Consider the following 16,139-nt stretch of genomic DNA (forward strand, 5'->3'; position numbering starts at 1 on the left):
ATTTATGGGTATACAACATGCAACTGACAAGGGAATTGCATTTATGACTTAGAGGCAATATTCAAATAACAAACACAATTAAGTCTAATCTAAGACCTACTGTAAAATCCAGTGCTTGGTTCTTGTTATTTATTTTCCTATCAGCATAACTTACACAAAGGTCAGGAATCGTGAGGCAGGCCTAGAATCCCAGCACTCGGAGGCAGAGACAGCAGGATCGCATGTTTAAGGTCAGCTAAATCTACATGGTAAGACTCTCAAAAATAAATAGGAAGTGGAGCTGTGGCTCACGTGGTAGGGTGCCAGCATTGAGTGCCCAGATCCTGAGTTCAATCCCCAGTACTGGCACAACAAACAAACAAACACATACCAGGACAGGATCTGAGACCCTAAGCTAAATAGTGTAAGTATGAAATGGTGTTGGAGGCATGGGTCAAGTGGTAGAACTCTAGAAGCTTAAAGCCCTAAGTTCAAACCTCATACAGCCCCCCCCTTTCCCCCCACACACACTAAAGTTAAGCAAGGCTGGGCATACAGCTCCATGGTAGAGTACTTGTGTGTGTGAGGGCCCCAGGTTTGCACCACAAAAAGAAGAGAAAAACAGAAAGACAGTGAGAGAGAGAAAGAGAGGAGAGAGAGAGAGACAGACAGACAGACAGAGAGACAGAAAGAGACAGAGAGAGAAGGAGAGAGAGATTATACTCTTGGAGGGAGGGAGAAGAAAGAACAAAAAAGAGAAAAAGAAGCTAGGTATAAACAGAGTGAATTCATGAGTGTGGTAGTACTCGCCTGTAATCTCAACGACTCCAGAAGCGGACAGGAGGATCCCCAGCAAGCTCTGGAGAAAGTAAGACCTTATCTCAAAAGTAAAATAAACGCAAAAGTTATGGGAGCATAGCTCAGGCGGTAAAGCACTTGCCAAACCTCCAGTATGGAAACATTTTTTGAAAAAGAGAGATCATATGGGATTGTGGTTTTCGGGCGTGGCTAAGCTGTGCTTCGCTCAGCGGCTCTTCTGGTCCTCGGCCTAGCTGGCCTCCGGAGCCAGCCTTCACAGCCATTTCCCCAGGGCGTGTAGCCTCTTCAAGTCAGACTCCCCTGAGATACAGCCCCAGGAAGTGGTGCTGTGGCTCAAGTGTAGAGTGCTTGCCTTGAGCAAAAGAAGCTCAGGCACAGTGCCCAGGCCCTGAGTTCAAGCCCCAGGACTGGCAAAAAAAAAAGAGCTTCTTTTGTAGAAATGATGGATAGCAGGGCAAGCTTATTTATTACAAGGAAGGCATCTATACACACCTCCCGCAGGACATGGTAGCAGGGGAGTGAGCAAGTGTGTAGTTCCTTCAAAAGGATATGAAGATGACGGAAATCCTGTTCTGTTTTCTAGGAACTAAAAGTCCAGTGCGGGAAGACCCAGATACAGTAGTCCTCCAGCTACAAAGAGCCCTGTGTCCACTTTTGTAATCGACTCTAAGCTATATGCTGTAAAGGTGGAAGAGAGGTGTTACCCATGTTACCAGGACCCTATGGGTTGTTCTGTAATTTACTTGGATCTGACTGCTTGATGAAGATAAATGGAAGGCGATGGGAGTTTTTTTTCTTTCTGTTGTTGTTTGCCTGTCTGTCCAGTGCCTGGGTGCTATTGCTGAGCCTCTCTTTGCTCAAGGCTAGCACTCTGGTGCTTAAGCGAAAGCTCTACTTCTGGCTTGTTGGCGATCATTTGAGGTAAGAGTCTCACAGACTTTCCTGCTCAGTCTAGCTTCAAACCAAGGTCCTCAGATCTCAGCCTTCTGAGTAGCTAGGATTATAGACATGAGCCACGGTGCCCAGTGATAAGGTTATATATGTATATATATATAATCTTATCTATACATCTACATCTATATATAACCTTATCTATATATACACAATATCTCTACCTATTTATACATAAACATATGTACAATATATACGTACATGTATATATAGCATGTATACATGCATATTATAAACATATATGCACACCCTCTCCCACCTCTACAGCTAGGTGTTGATTCTAGAAGTTGACCCAGGGTTCTTTCTAGCTATACGTGTGAGTATCCTACACACATATGTGTGTTATATGTGTGAGTCTGGACGGGAAATTAAAGCCTAGGCGCGGTCCCTCAGTGTGCACCTAGGAAGGAGGAAGCCCTGGTCTGCAAGCTGCGGGCAGAGGGCGCCCTCAGCTCGGCGCAGAGCCCCAGCCGGCTCAGGTGGGAGAGGCAGGGATGCTTGGGGCAGGGACCGCCCGGGAGGGGACCATCCCGGAGGGGGCGTGGCCTCTGGGGGTGGGTTGGGGCGTGGCCTCCTGGGGTCGAAGGGGCGTGGCGTCCAGGGTGGGTCCGGGAGGGGGCGTGGCGTCCAGGGTGGGTCCGGGAGGGGGCGTGGCGTCCAGGGTGGGCCCGGGAGGGGCGTGGCGTCCAGGGTGGGCCCGGGAGGGGCGTGGCGGCCGCGGCTGGGCGGCGGGACCGCGGCACCGCGCCGCGGGGACGGCTCCGGGGCGCAGGCCGGCATCCTTGCGTGCGCCCGAGCCGGGAGCCCGCTCCAGGTACGCGACTCCTCGCTTTCTCCCGGGGCGGGCGCGGCCGGGACGGGGAAGCGGGGGCCGGGAAGCCCTGCACGGCCTCTCTGGCGCTCGCTGTTCCGCGCTGCAGAGCGGGCGCACGGGGCTGCCAGGGCCTGGGGTGTCCGCGGTCCCTCCTCCGCTCACCCGCACCCGGGGCCGCGTTAACTGTCCGGGGTGGGGGAGCGGCCGGCGGTGGGCGGGGGTCAGAGGCACCGCGCCCGGCTCGTCCCGCTCGCCCCGCCGGCTCTGTCCCGGAGCCCGGGACGCCCCGTCGGCCCTCCTCCCGCTTCCTTCCATCTGCGCGGCGGCCGGCGTGCCCGGCCTCCCCCCTTCGCTCCGCGCCCCGCGCCCCGCGCCCGCCCTCTCCCCGGCCGGCTCCCGCGCCCGCCCTCTCCCCGGCCGGCTCCCGCGCCCCGCGCCCGCCGCTCCCGCACCCCGCGCCCGCCGATCCCGCGCTCTCCCCGGCCGGCTCCCGCGCCCCGCGCCCGCCGATCCCGCGCTCTCCCCGGCCGGCTCCCGCGCCCCGCGCACGCCGATCCCGCACCCCGCGCCCGCCGCTCCCGCGCTCTCCGCGGTTCTGTCTCCGATGCCGAGGGCACATCCCGGAGCCCTCCTTCCCTCCCCCCAGCCCCCGCGTGCCACACCTGTCCGCACCGTCCACCCAGGAGCACCCCGGGCTGGGCCCCGCGCCCTCCCAGGTGACCCCGAGGGTCAGGATCGCCCACCCCGCCCATCTAGGAAGAGAGGCCCCTGGTGACCAAGCCTGAGGCCAGCGGGTCAGGGGGCTGGACGGTGCCGCGAGGCCGGAAGGGAGTCGCAGGCTTGGGGCCTGAGTTTGGGGGCGTGGGGGGGCTGATAGACAGGTTTGCACTGTGGCGGGGAACCGGAGCGGCCTGAGGCTGCACGCCGGGTCCGTGACCCCGAGCGGCTCCCGCGCTGGTGGCCGCGCTCCCGCCCATCCCAGCAGGTTGCAGGTGCGGCCGGAAGAGGTCTGCCTGCCCCCCTCCCTTCGGGGCTTGTCTGTCTGTCTGTCTGTTTGGTTTTAAACGTGCTGCGCTGCGGAATGACTCTGAGGAAGCCCCGCGTGGTTAGGGGAGGCGGTCCGATTCTGTCCTTCCTTCCGACACTCCGGGAGCCACCTCCTCTGCGCCCGTCCAGCGCTCGAAGGGGCCTTCAGCTGCGCCCAGAGCGCCCGGATTCCACCTTCCATTAATCGTGGCTCATCACTGATTAATTAGAATGCTTCTTAGGCTTCCAACTTGCTACTTTCCACTTGTAATGAAAGAAATCGACTCTCTCTCTCTCTCTCCCTCTCTCTCTCTGTCTGTCTGTCTGTCTCTCTCTCTCTCTCTCTCTTTGTGTCTCTCTGTCTCTCTGTCATGGGGCTTGAACTCAGCCTGGGCACTGTTCCTGAGATCTTCAGCTCAAGGTGAGCACTCTATCACTTGAGCCGCCGCACCCCTTCAGGCTTTCTGGTAGTTCATTGGAGTTCCTGCCTGGGCTGGTTTAGAACCGAAATCCTCAGACCTCAAACTCCTGAGTAGTTAGGATTACAGGCGTGAGCCACCAGCACCTGGCACTACTTTTCTCTTATAACTGGGATTACAGCCAAAGCCCTGGTGGCTCTTGCCGGTAATCCTAGCTACTCAGGAGTTGAGATCTGAGGACTGCAGTTTGAGGTCAGCCTAGGCAAGAAAGTCTGACTCTTATGTGCAGCTAACCAGCAAAAACCAGAAGTGAAACTATGGTTCAAGTGGTGGAGGTCCAGCCTTGAGTTGAAAAAGCCAACAGACAATGCATAGATCCTGAGTTTAAGCCTCAAGACTATCACAACAAAATAAAAGGAGGGTCACAACTCATCTGTTCACAGGGACAAACAGGTAGCGTTCAAGCATGCTTGGCCAAGACAGGAGACCTGCAGAGGCCTGGAAGTGGGGCAGCCACCTCCAGGTAGGAACTGCTCAGGAATTCTGATCCCCCCAAATGTTTTCTTGGTCCCAGTCTTGGGGTTTGAACTCAGTGCCTGGGCCTTGGCCCTGAGCTTTTTTGCTCAAGGCTACCATTCTACCACTTGAACCACAGTGCCACTTCTGGTTTTTGAAATTGTTTTTGTTTTTTGGAAGTTTATTGGAGATTAGCATTTCATAGACATCCCTGCTCAGGCTGGCTTTGAACCATGATGCTCAGATCTCAGCCTCCTGAGTAGCTAGGGTTATAGGCATGAGCTACTGGTATCTGGCTTTTTTCCCTCTTCCCTTTAGTTTCTGTTTTGAGTTGTCTTTCTTATTTTGCCCCCAAAGCAATGCAGCTGAAAAGGTTTGGTTTGCTTGTGCTTTTAGTAGAATTGGAATTTGAACTCAGGGCCTGGTGTTTACCTAATAGCAGGTGCTCTGCCACTTGAGCTATACCATTAGCCCCAAACCTGATTTTAAATATTGGTTCTTTTATTGTCCTCTTCCTTTTGTTTTTAAATGCAATGAAGTGAGATTTGGTTTGGTTCATCTCTGTCTCAGAACCTACTGTTTGTTCGTAATGATTACATTCTCAAGTGAATGAAGATATCTGAACTATGATGTAGGTAATTGCATCTTTTTTATGGAATGAAGTGATAAGAAAGAGATATTAGAACTGTTGGAAAATGAGTGCTCTCTTCTGATTTGTTTTGTTTTGTTTTTGGTTAGTTGTAAGGCTTGAACTCTGGGCCTGGATGCTGTCCCTTAGTACTTCAGCTCAAGGCTAGCACTCTACCACTTGAGACACATTGCCACTTCTGGTTTTCTAGTGTTTAATTGGAGATAAGAGTCTCTCAGACTTTTCTGCCTGGGCTTTGAACCATGATCTTCATATCTCAGCCTCCTGAGTAAGATTACTGGCGAGAGCCGTCGGCCCTGCCTGGCTCTCTCCTGATTGATTTTGCTATTTCTTGTTAAGTATCTCATGAGTAATATACCGCTTTTTTTTTTTTTTTGGAGATATAGTCTATCGTTGTTAGCCTAGCGTGGCTTTGAACTTGACATCCTCCTGTGTCAGTCTCCTCCTCTGTCTTAGTGCTGAGCTTACAGGCTCATACCGTCACAGTGGCTCTCTTCTCTCACTAGTTTTAATGTTCATGGTTATGAGAAATGCGCCATGGTTTCAGGTCAGCATGTCAAATGTCTCCCTCTCAGTGTTAAAGCTGGAGTTTCCGAATGACTGTTGCTGTCAACCAGGGGTGGCATGCTTGTGGGGGCTGTCTGCTCTTGGCTTTGACAGTGGAGGCTCGGCTCCATGCTGTCCTGTTTCCTTAATGTCTTCTGCGACAAATATGTGCAGGGTTAGAGCAATGTTCTTTGGCACCGCTGACATTTTGGGCCAGATGGTTTTGTGTCAGGAGATTTTCCTGTATACCATAGGGTGTTCACCAGGATCCTTGGTTTTAAACCTACCAGATGCCTGTAGCTCCCCTCCCTCCAGTTAAAAAATTCCATATGTCTCCAGACATGACCAAATATTTGTTGAGAAACAAATCCCCTAGTTGACTTTGCTTCTAACCCCTAGTTTACAGGATATAAAATGCTCTAGACACTTAAGAACAGAAGTACAGGCTAAACATAATGAGCTTCAAGTTTCAATGGTTAGAGAAGATATTTAAATATGAAAAGTGGGCGCTGGTGGCTCATGCCTATTATTATCGCTACTCTAGAGGCTGAGACCTGAGGGTCATGGTTCAAAGCCAGTCCAGCAGGAAAGTCCATGAGACTCTTATTTCCAATAAACTTCCAAAAAAATTAAAAAAAAAAAAAACTGGAAGTGGAGCTCAAGTGGTAGAGTGCTAACCTTGGGGAAAAATAAAAAGCTCAAGGACAGTGCCCAGGCCCTGAATTCAAGCCTCAGAAAGAGAAAGAGAGGGGAAAAAAAGGAAAGAAAGAAAGAGAAAGGAGGGGAGAGGGAGGGAGAAAGGGAAGAAAGAAAGGAAAGAAAGAAAGAGAAAGGAAGGAAAAGAAAAAGAAAGGAGGGAGGGAGAGAGGAAGGAAGGGAGGGAGGAAGTGAGGGAGGAAGGAAGGAAGGAATGGCATTTGTAAATGATTGCAAAATAGTGACAAGAGCACTAAGCCAAGCAGGGCCACTGCATGGCTGCACGCTGCAAGGCTGGCTCCAGTTAAAGCTGCTTATCCATAGCTCAAAGGGTTGTGATCATAAATGCAGCCCTTTAACTGAACTGTTGCCAAAAACCACCTTGAGTTTCTGATTCATTGATTAAACTTCTACTTTTCATCACGAATCAGTACAATAAAGTTCCTAAGAGATCCTGCCATGCTTAATTCTTCTCTTGTTAAAGAGGGAGCCACATGGTTGGCCAGAGTGTTGGGTTCCTGAGCTACCGCTTTAGGCAGTCAGTGAACAGCTGTTTACTGAGTATGTTGGGTGCCCAGCAGTGTTGGCACCGGGGTCACATCCGTGGCCATGGCAGACCATCCTGAACTATAGGTATTGTCCAGTCTGTTGGCAGACGAGGAGAGAGACTGACACACAGTGGCCTAGGCTCACACAGTCCTGAATGGTGCTTCAGGGGTGTTGGGAGAGCAGGAGGCCTAAGCCCCTCTCCTGGTTTAGGGGAGGAGGATTGCTTGGGGAAGGTCTCTCTAAAAAGCCATTCTTTAAGTGATGGCATAAGCAAGTAAAGAAGAGATGAGTGGCCAGGCGTATAGGGTTGCGAGCAACATGGAAGTGTGGCCGGATCATTTTTTAGGATTTAGGATTTGAAAGTTCGGTCATAAGAACCCACTGAAGGATTTTAAATGAGAGTAGTGATGGTTCCATTGGAGTTTTTAAAGTGATCACCACTGTGGCTGTGTAGAGAGTAGTTTCAAGGGGTAGGTACTCCTGGTTGGCATGATTGGTATGTTGGTGCAAACCAGAAAAGAAACCTTTCCTTGAATATGTATGTGTGGTGGGGGAATGGGGGGTAGTCCCATAGAAAAGAAATGTGGATTAGGCTGCTTAGACCAGTTCTAAAAGCTGTTTCCTCCTGTGCTACCAAGTGTGGCCAGGGGAGGTGGAAGGGGAGAATGGGTGTGGCCCACGCTGTTAACTGAGGCCTTTTGTGGTCACCCAGGGCTGATGCAGTGGCCTTCACTAAAATGTAATGGCAGAGAGACCGAGATGGAGTCTGGTATTCAAACCATTCGAAGGTGGTAATTATTGGGATATGGTTGATGGAGGGGGAGGTAATGAGGATGAATCAGAAGGTTCTGGCATAAACAACGGAGTGGGATGGAACGGTGAAAGCACAGAGTCCCAGAGCAAGGGAGGTGGATGGTGCTGGAGTAGACTGGGTAATTCCAGTTTGGAGATAGTTTGTTTATGAGACATCCAAGTGAAGCAGAGGAACAGCACCTAAAACTCATGAAGGAGAGCTGAGGTAAAAATACAGATGAATGACCATTGCATATCATGGATTCTCCAGCCCAGAGTGGTGGTATATACCTGTAATCCTAGCTCCTAGCTACTCAGAGGCTGAGATCAGGAAGATCAAGAGGTTGTTTGTTTTGCCATTCCTGGGGCTTGAACTCAGGGCCTAGGCACTGTCCCTCAGCTTCTTTTGTCAAGGCTAGCACTCTACCACTTGAGCCACAGCGCCACTTCCGACTTTTTCTGTTCGTGTGGTACTAAGGAATCGAGCCCAGGGTTTCATGCACGGTAGGCAAGCACTCTACCACGGAGCCATATTCCCAGCCCTGAGGCCAGTCCAGGCAAAAACTGATACCTCTACCAACCCATAAAAAATGATACAGTAGTGTGCACCTGTCATCTTACCTGCTTGGGAAGAGTACGTAGGTGGATTGTGGTTCAAGCTGACTCATAAATACATGACCTTACCCAAAATATAACCAAAGCCCAAAAGCCTAGAGTTGTGGCTCAAGTGGTAGACAGCCTGCCTGGCAAGCACAGGTCCGAGTTCAGGTACCACAAAAATAAGTAAAATAAACCTTCCCAAGAGGGTATGTATAAAGCAAGAAGAGAACAGATCTGGTCTATGGCATTTGAGCATTCTGGGTAGAGGACAAGCCACTGAAGGCTACTAAAGAGCCAGATGGATATATGTGAGGTGTAGGGCTTTGTTTTTTCAAATTGAGATGAGAGGATGCATGAGTTCTAGTGATGCTGAGAAGTTCTGGTGGAGGAAGAGGCTACCGATTGAACAGAGTGAAGGCGTGTCAGGACCAGGTCTCCAAGAAGATGAGAATGCAGGTGGGGGATGGGTCTATGATGGAAGGCCGGAGGGCAGTGGTGTGGGTGAGGGTATGCTTAGATTTGGGAGGCAGGATTTCTAAGACTTCTCTTTTCTCTGCAGGAGGTGGAGCCTTGGGTTGAGTTGGCTGCATTTAAATGTGAAGTCAAATTATTTCCTTACTGGGTGCTTATTGAGCACTGTCTTTCTTTGCTCCTTCCTTCCTTCCTTCCTTCCTTCCTTCCTTCCTTCCTTCCTTCCTTCCTTCCTTCCTTCCTTCCTTCCTTCCATTCTTTCTTTTTCTGGGAATGTGAAGCCCTGGGTTCGATTCCTCAGTACCACAAAAACAGACAAAGCCAGAAGTGGAGCTGCGGCTCAAATGGTAGAGTGCTAGCCTTGAGCAAAAGAAGCTGAGAGACAGAGCATAGGCCCTGAGTTCCAGCCCCAGGACTGGCAAAAAATAAAATAAAAATGCAGTGCAAGGGATTGAACCCAGAGCCTTGCACATGCTTCACAAGAGCTCCGTGTCACCAAGCAGCACATGTCCAACTGAGCAAGTTTCACGATAGACCCTGTGGAAAGTGTTCAGATCGATGGTGATGATTTGGGCTTTACACACTGGAAATAACCTCCCACCCCTGGCCTATACATTGCTTCCTGCCATTAAGACATTATGTAAAAGCAGCTTTGTGTTTGGGAGCAGTTACGGGGTCATAGCAAAGTGAGGCGGGCGGCAGGGCATTCCTGCGTGCTCTCTGCCTCCACGTCCCCATTGGGCATCAATGTGTTATAAAATCTACGCATTACAGAGTCACACCAACTAGAGCTACACTGCTAAACTCTCCTGAGTTCCACCTATTTATCTTCCCTCCTATCTCAATTGTTCCGCCCTTGAACCTTTCACTATCTCCTTAATTGTGCCTTTCCCTGAACCTTAAGTCAGGCTTCTTCCTCTTACTGATATGTATAATTTCATAGCTGGATAGTTCTGCTTCCTGCCTTTGACTTTTGGTTAAAGGCAATAAACTTCATACAGAACTTGATAATAATACAGAACTTGATAATAAACTTGATACAGAACATGTCCATCTTCTGATGGACATGGGTATCCTTAACTGGAGAAAAGCCTTTTCAACCCCGTCCCCCCATACTCAGTGAGTAATGGTAATGGCCCCGTAGTGAGATGCTATTGGATCTCTGGTAGGAGGGCTGTTACTGGCATTTTTTCGGGGGGAAAAACAAAAACAACCCCCAAACCTCCCGCTGTGATTCCAGTGCCCAGCTAAGGTTGGAAGCCACTTAACAGGGATGGCTTCTCCTTAACAAGGTTGGTCTGCCACTCTGCCATGTTTTGGCCCTTGACACTGGGCTTTACTCTCTATCAGTATGTGGGACAGGAAGGGCAGGGCCATTGTGAGCCAATCATATTGGAATGCAAAGCAAGATGCAAATATCATTGCTGTAGGGCACTGAAGGAATATGCTCTTGTGATTTCATTAGCATTTAATAGAGAAATCCAATCTTTTTATTTATTTATTTATTTTGCCCGTTCTGGGGCTTGAACTCTGGGCCTGGGCACTGTCCCTGTTGCTTTTGCTCAAGGCGAGCACTCTACCACTTGAACCACAGCGCCACTTCTGGCTTTTTCTGTGTATGTGGTACTGAGGAATGGAACCCAGGGCTTTATGCATGGGAGGCAAGCACTCTACCACTGAGCCACTTTGCCAGCCCCATTTTTTATTCTTTAAATCATGTCTGGATTAACAGGGGTGCTCAGGTTTGTCTGTCCTGGAGGGTGAGTGTGGTTCCCTAGGTGACAAAGGAGGCGGGCAAGGCTTCCTTGCTCAGCTGGCTGTAAAGTAAGTATAGAGTATGGAGATTGCAAATTGTGAGCTACAAGGTATCACTAAGTGGTTTAAGCTGATGAAACACAAAGGCTTCAAGTCAGAGCGCCTCTCCACTGCGGTCCCCACACTTGCCTGCGAGTGATTACGGGTGTACTGACAGCTTAGCTTCTCTTGGCCCTCCTTCTTCGGCTGAGCAGTGTCACAGGTGCCTTTTCAGTGGTGAGTTGTGGCTCAAGCCAGGCTAGCTGTGGATGACTGTGGCTTAGGTTCTAGCAGCTTCATGTTTTGCGGTGGAGCCTTGGAGCAGGATTGGCCATCCGCTGCTCCCTGCTAGCGTCTTGAGCTCTCGGGCACGTACATTAGAAAACTAACAAAGCCACAGGTGGGATGATGTAGTTGATGCTGGCCCATAACTCAGTGATCTTCCTACTTCAGCCTGAGTGCTGAAGTCAAGGTCCTCAAGTGACTATCCCTCGCTAAAAAGGCAGAGCTGTCAACGTGTCCTTTTCTAAGTTTATGATGCCAGTCCCTAGCCACAGGTGCTTGGGGAAGGAGGAAAGTTCGAGGGAAATGTGAGGGTTTCAGGGTAGGATGGAGACTGATTTCTTTTCAAGAGAAGTTTCTGCCACTTGGAGGCATTTCGGCAGTGACCACTTGGAAATTTTTTGTCATAGTGTCAATAGGTATCCAAAAATTAATGCTATAACGTATCAAAACTCTCCAAGGAAAAGAAAAGTTAAGACCTTGGAAGTAGAATTGTCTACTTTTAAAATCTTTCAAGTGAGGAGTATGAGCAAATGAGTTTTAAATCCATTTTTTAAAGTGGGTGACCCTTGCTGGTTATTTAATTCATTGAAACCTAGCAGCTGAATTTTACCAAAATACTTTCTGTTATTTAACACTTTTTGGGGGGGGGGGGAAGGGAAGTCCAGTTGTGGGGCCTGAACTCTGGGCCTGGGCGCTGTCCCTCAGCTCTTCAGCTCAAGGCTAGCGCTCTACCACTTGAGACACAGCGCCACTTCCGGCTTTTTTCTTTTTCCTTATGTGGTGCTGAGGAATTGAACCCAGGGCCTCATGCATGCAAGGCAAGTGCTCTACCACTGTGCCACCTTCCCAGCTCCTTAACACTTTGTTAAAAACAAAGTGTTGATGGTACTAAGACGGTTGAGACAGGAGAATTGCTTGAGCCCAGGAATTGTGGGCCAGCCTTATATAGATGTTTTATTTATTTACTTTTTTTTGAGACATGATCTTTCTGTGTAATTCAAGCTGGCCTTGAACTCTGGATTTTCCTACCTCAAACTAGGATTCCAAGTGTGTAAGACCATGCCCAGCCCATGTAATTTCAAAAAATAATATATTGAGGACCTTTCAAGGCCTCTGTGTGTGTGTGTGTGTGTGTGTGTGTGTGTGTGTGTGTGAGAGAGAGAGAGAGAGAGAGAGCATGTGTGCATGCATGTGTGTGTAAGCATGTGCACACGTGCATGCTAGTACTGAGTCTTGAACTTGGGGGGGTCTCTTACTCTTAGGTTTTTTTTTTTTTGACTCAAGCCTGTTGTTTTACCATCTGAGTCATACATCCACTGTTACTTTTTACTTTTTCTAGTTAATTAGAGATAAGAGTTTCTTGGATTTTCCTGCCAGAGCAGGCTTCTAATTGGGATCCTCAGTTTTCAGCCTCCTGAGTAGCTAGGATTACAAGTATAAACCATAGGCTCCTGGGCCCAAGATTTTTATTCCTATGGTCTCTAGTGACCTTGGCAGGCTTATCATTTAATAACTGAGTCAAAATCCGTGCATGCGTGTGTGTGCGCATGCATGTGTGTGTATTTAGGACTTTGACATTCTACTGCTATTTTATATAATGTAAATATATGTGTAAAATGTATAGCAAATATAAATGTGTACATATATTTAGGATAAAAACAGTTTGGCAGCTTGCTTGCCAATAAATTTTCATTTAAAACTGCCTCTGAAACCCTAGTGTTTAGCCACTGCCAAGGCTAAACTCCACTTGTCAGATCCTGCTACTTGCCCACCAATAAAAGGAACTTGGTGAAGGGAGAGAAAGGAGATTTATTATGGGGCACAGGCATACCCTGGGGAGACAGCACTTGAGCCCATCCTCAGAGATCCCTGGGGTACAGACATCAACTATGTACTTCAGTAGAGGAAGAGAGGCTGGGAGAGAGAGGTATGCAGCATCATTAATCAATCCTGCTCCAAGTAGGGCCTGGTGATCATTGTTTTAGTCCTTGTTTGGGTTAGGGTTCCAGAAAGTTATCCTTGTTATCTCTGCTTGAGATAAACAAGTCTGTTGCTAAGCGGGTTCCCTGAGGAGGCTTAATTGGTCTTTGGGTATACACTTTCCCATCCCTTGTCCTGAAGATGCTTATCATCAGTCCTGTCCTTCGGGGGTTCCAAGGTGATTGCGAATTGCCTGCTGGGAGAAGGGCTCCCAGCCCAGACCCACAAAAAGTGGAGTCAGATAGGATGCCAAGCTCTTCTGCTTGTAGTTCAGTCACAGGCCCAACTAAGTAGTCAGTGCTTTTCAGCAACAGCAGCCTTTAAACACAGGGCAGACACACTCCTATTCTTCAGGCAGCAGAAAATAAAATTACAATGAGAGGGAAAAAAATTACATTGGCTGGCGATGGATGTGTTAATCATGCTAGCCATTTTACGCTGTCCGTGTACAGTGTACTCAGTCATCACCATTATACACCTAAATGTATTCAGGGTTTGTCAATTAAATAATAAATGAAAAACTGAACAAAATAAGTGTAGCTGGGTGCCAGTGGTGCAGGCCTGTAATCCTAGCTCCTTAGGAGGCTGGGGTCTGAGGATCACAATTGAAAGCCAGCCCTGACTGGAAACTCTCTGAGACTCTTACTTCAAATTAACCAAAAAACCCAGAGGTGCAGCTGTAGCTCATGTAATAGAGCGAGGCTTCAGCAAAAAAAAGCTACAGGGCAATGGCTAGGACCCGAGTTCAAGCCCCAGTAGCAGCACCAAAACAACAACAACAAACATGTGCAGACTTGGGAGAGTGATAAATAAGAAACAAGGACTGTGTCTTCTTTCTCTTGATACTGGATCAGATCTCTCAGTTTGGCATTGGGCTGAAGAAATACAAGCTATTATGAACCAAATAAACTATAGTTATAGGCCCTTCCTTTAAACACCAGCCATTCAGTAATCCCAGGCTGGTCAGTGCTTTGAGGTTTAAGCACTGACCATGTGGTGGCTGATTTGTTTCGTTTCACTGGCCCTCAGTGCTATTGTTTTTAAGGCTCCCGTTGCTCACCAGCCGAAGCTGGTTTGGTTGTTTTTGTAAGCAGGTTGGTGAGAACAATCATCTCGGGGCAGCTGTTTGAAAGCAGGTGGTGGTGAGGTGAATGGGATTATGTGGGTGACCCTAACTCTTACTCCTTCCAAAAAATGTAGAATTGAATCGAGGCGTGGCAAGAGTGTGAAAGGACAAAACCAGCCCGTGCAAGGTTCTGGCTTCTAGTTTCCCCAGGCTTCCTTTAGAAAAACTGCTTAGGTTTCCAATCTCCTCTACCCCCATCTCTTAGCTATCCCGTCAATGACAAAAAAAAAAAAAAAAAAGGGTGGGGTTTGGAACTCCGGAGGGACTTTCCTTATACACTGGCCTACAAGCTATTCTAATACGCTTAAAAAAAAAATTCAAGTTACTTGGATGAATACTATGCCCTTGCCTTTTGAATACGTCGACTGAGCATCACGGCCTTAAGGATGAAGAAATAACCCCAGAACTTGTTTAAGGCTTTTTTTTTTTCTTTGTCAATTGTGGGGCTTTAACTCTGGACCTGGACGCTGTCTCTCAGCTCTTCAGCTCAAGGCAAGCACTCTACCACTTGAGCCACAGTGCCTTTTCTGGTGATTAATTTGAAGAGTCTCACGGACGTTCCTACCCAGGCTGGCTTTGAACCTTGATCCTCAGATCTCAGCCTCCTGAGTAGTCAGGATTACAGGTTCGCCCTATACCCTGCAGTGCAGGAAATCAAACCCAGGGTCTTCAGCCAGTGTGCTAGTCAAGGGCTCTGCTGCCCAGGCCTGGTCTGACCTGCTTTCTGCCTCCATTTCTCTTAATTTACTGCACTTGGGAATGCACCCAGACCCAAAGACCTAGTGAGCACTCCCAGAAGCAGGGGCTTCCAACACAACCTTGTGTCCTTACCACTCTACAAAGAATACATTGTTCCAAAAATAGTGTTCATTATGTTGGCCAGACCTATAATTTCCCCCACAGAAGCCTCAGCAAATAACCACCCTGCAGATTCCTTGAGAGTTGGGAGCTGTGTTTTCCCCACCAGGACACAGGAGTCAGTTTTGTATAGTATTTGCTCAATATGGCATTGAAGTATCTAATAGTAAGCTTGAAGGTTACTTTTAGATGAAAGATTTGATCCAGGCATGAGAAAAGAAGGAAGGGTTCAAGGCCAGCCTTGGCTATATAGTGAGACACTGGCCCCCCAGAAAAACAAGATTTGCACATTGGTCAGATGCAAGAAATAATAAGTAATAGTAATAGGTTGCTAATACTATACTAGATTGCTAATATTAGGCTTTCTGCTTAGCGAGGATTGCAGACATAAACCACCACATCTGGCTTATTCATTTGGATGGGATCCTGCTAACTTTTCCCCACAAGATGATCTTCCCAACTTCTGCCAGGTAGCTGGGATTGTAGTGGGGAGGGGTGGTGAGACCACTCAGTCCTCGGTGAAAATGTAAAAGATTTTATTGAGCAAAGAGTGCTGACACGCCAGGACCGCACTTGGAGTCAGGATCCCAGGAAACAGCCCCGAGGGCCAGCCCACATCGGCTTTTAAGCATTTTGGGCTAGGGCGGGGAAAAGGGGAGGCTGGGTGTTGGTTTTAGCCAATGATTGTTACAAGAAATTCGAACCTTAAGTTTAAATTTCCCGCCAAGGTTTTGCTGGTGGGAGGCATGGGACTAGAACAAAGGGTGGTGATGGTTCAGGTTGGGTTAGGGTTTGCATTGTTCAGAAAACAGAAGCAGAGTTACAGTTACAGAGTCATAGTTACTAGCTAAAATAGCCACTTAGCTACCAGGGAAGTCTTAAGCACACTTACATTTCTATCTTAAAATCATTCATTATCCATTTTACACAATCCAAGTCAAATATTATATTCCATCTTTACTTCCTCCACCCTATCAGGTTACAGATGTGAGCCCCAATGCCCAGGCCCAACTATTCTTAACCAGAATTCATGTATGCTCTTTTTCCCAATTAAGTTTTTACTTTTTGGGGGGCCTTGGACCTTGAATCTAGGCCTTAGGCACTGTCCCTAAGCTTCTTTTGCTCAAGGCTAGTGCTCTACCACTTGATCTACAGCACCACTTCTGGCTTTTTTTTTCTGTGATTAATTGGAGATAAGAGTCTCATGGACTTTCCTGCCCTGGCTGGCTTTGAACTGTGATCCTCAGATCTCAACCTTCTGAGAATCTA

General features: G+C 48.4%; 1 protein-coding gene across 2 annotated transcripts in view; it reads left to right on the forward strand.

The window, feature by feature from the left end:
* The first annotated feature begins 2,540 nt into the window (after positions 1–2,540).
* Gcnt1 (glucosaminyl (N-acetyl) transferase 1) overlaps positions 2,541–16,139 on the forward strand; it is a 38,138-nt gene continuing 24,539 nt past the window's right edge. For both annotated transcript variants that reach the window (XM_042665616.1, XM_042665618.1), the window contains exon 1: positions 2,541–2,563. The gene's annotated coding sequence lies outside the window, so the exon portion shown is untranslated. The remainder of the gene's footprint in view (positions 2,564–16,139) is intronic.

The sequence above is a fragment of the Dipodomys spectabilis genome, unplaced genomic scaffold, assembly GCF_019054845.1.
Source record: "Dipodomys spectabilis isolate Male_0828 unplaced genomic scaffold, ASM1905484v1 ptg000335l, whole genome shotgun sequence".
Classification (NCBI taxonomy): domain Eukaryota; kingdom Metazoa; phylum Chordata; class Mammalia; order Rodentia; family Heteromyidae; genus Dipodomys; species Dipodomys spectabilis.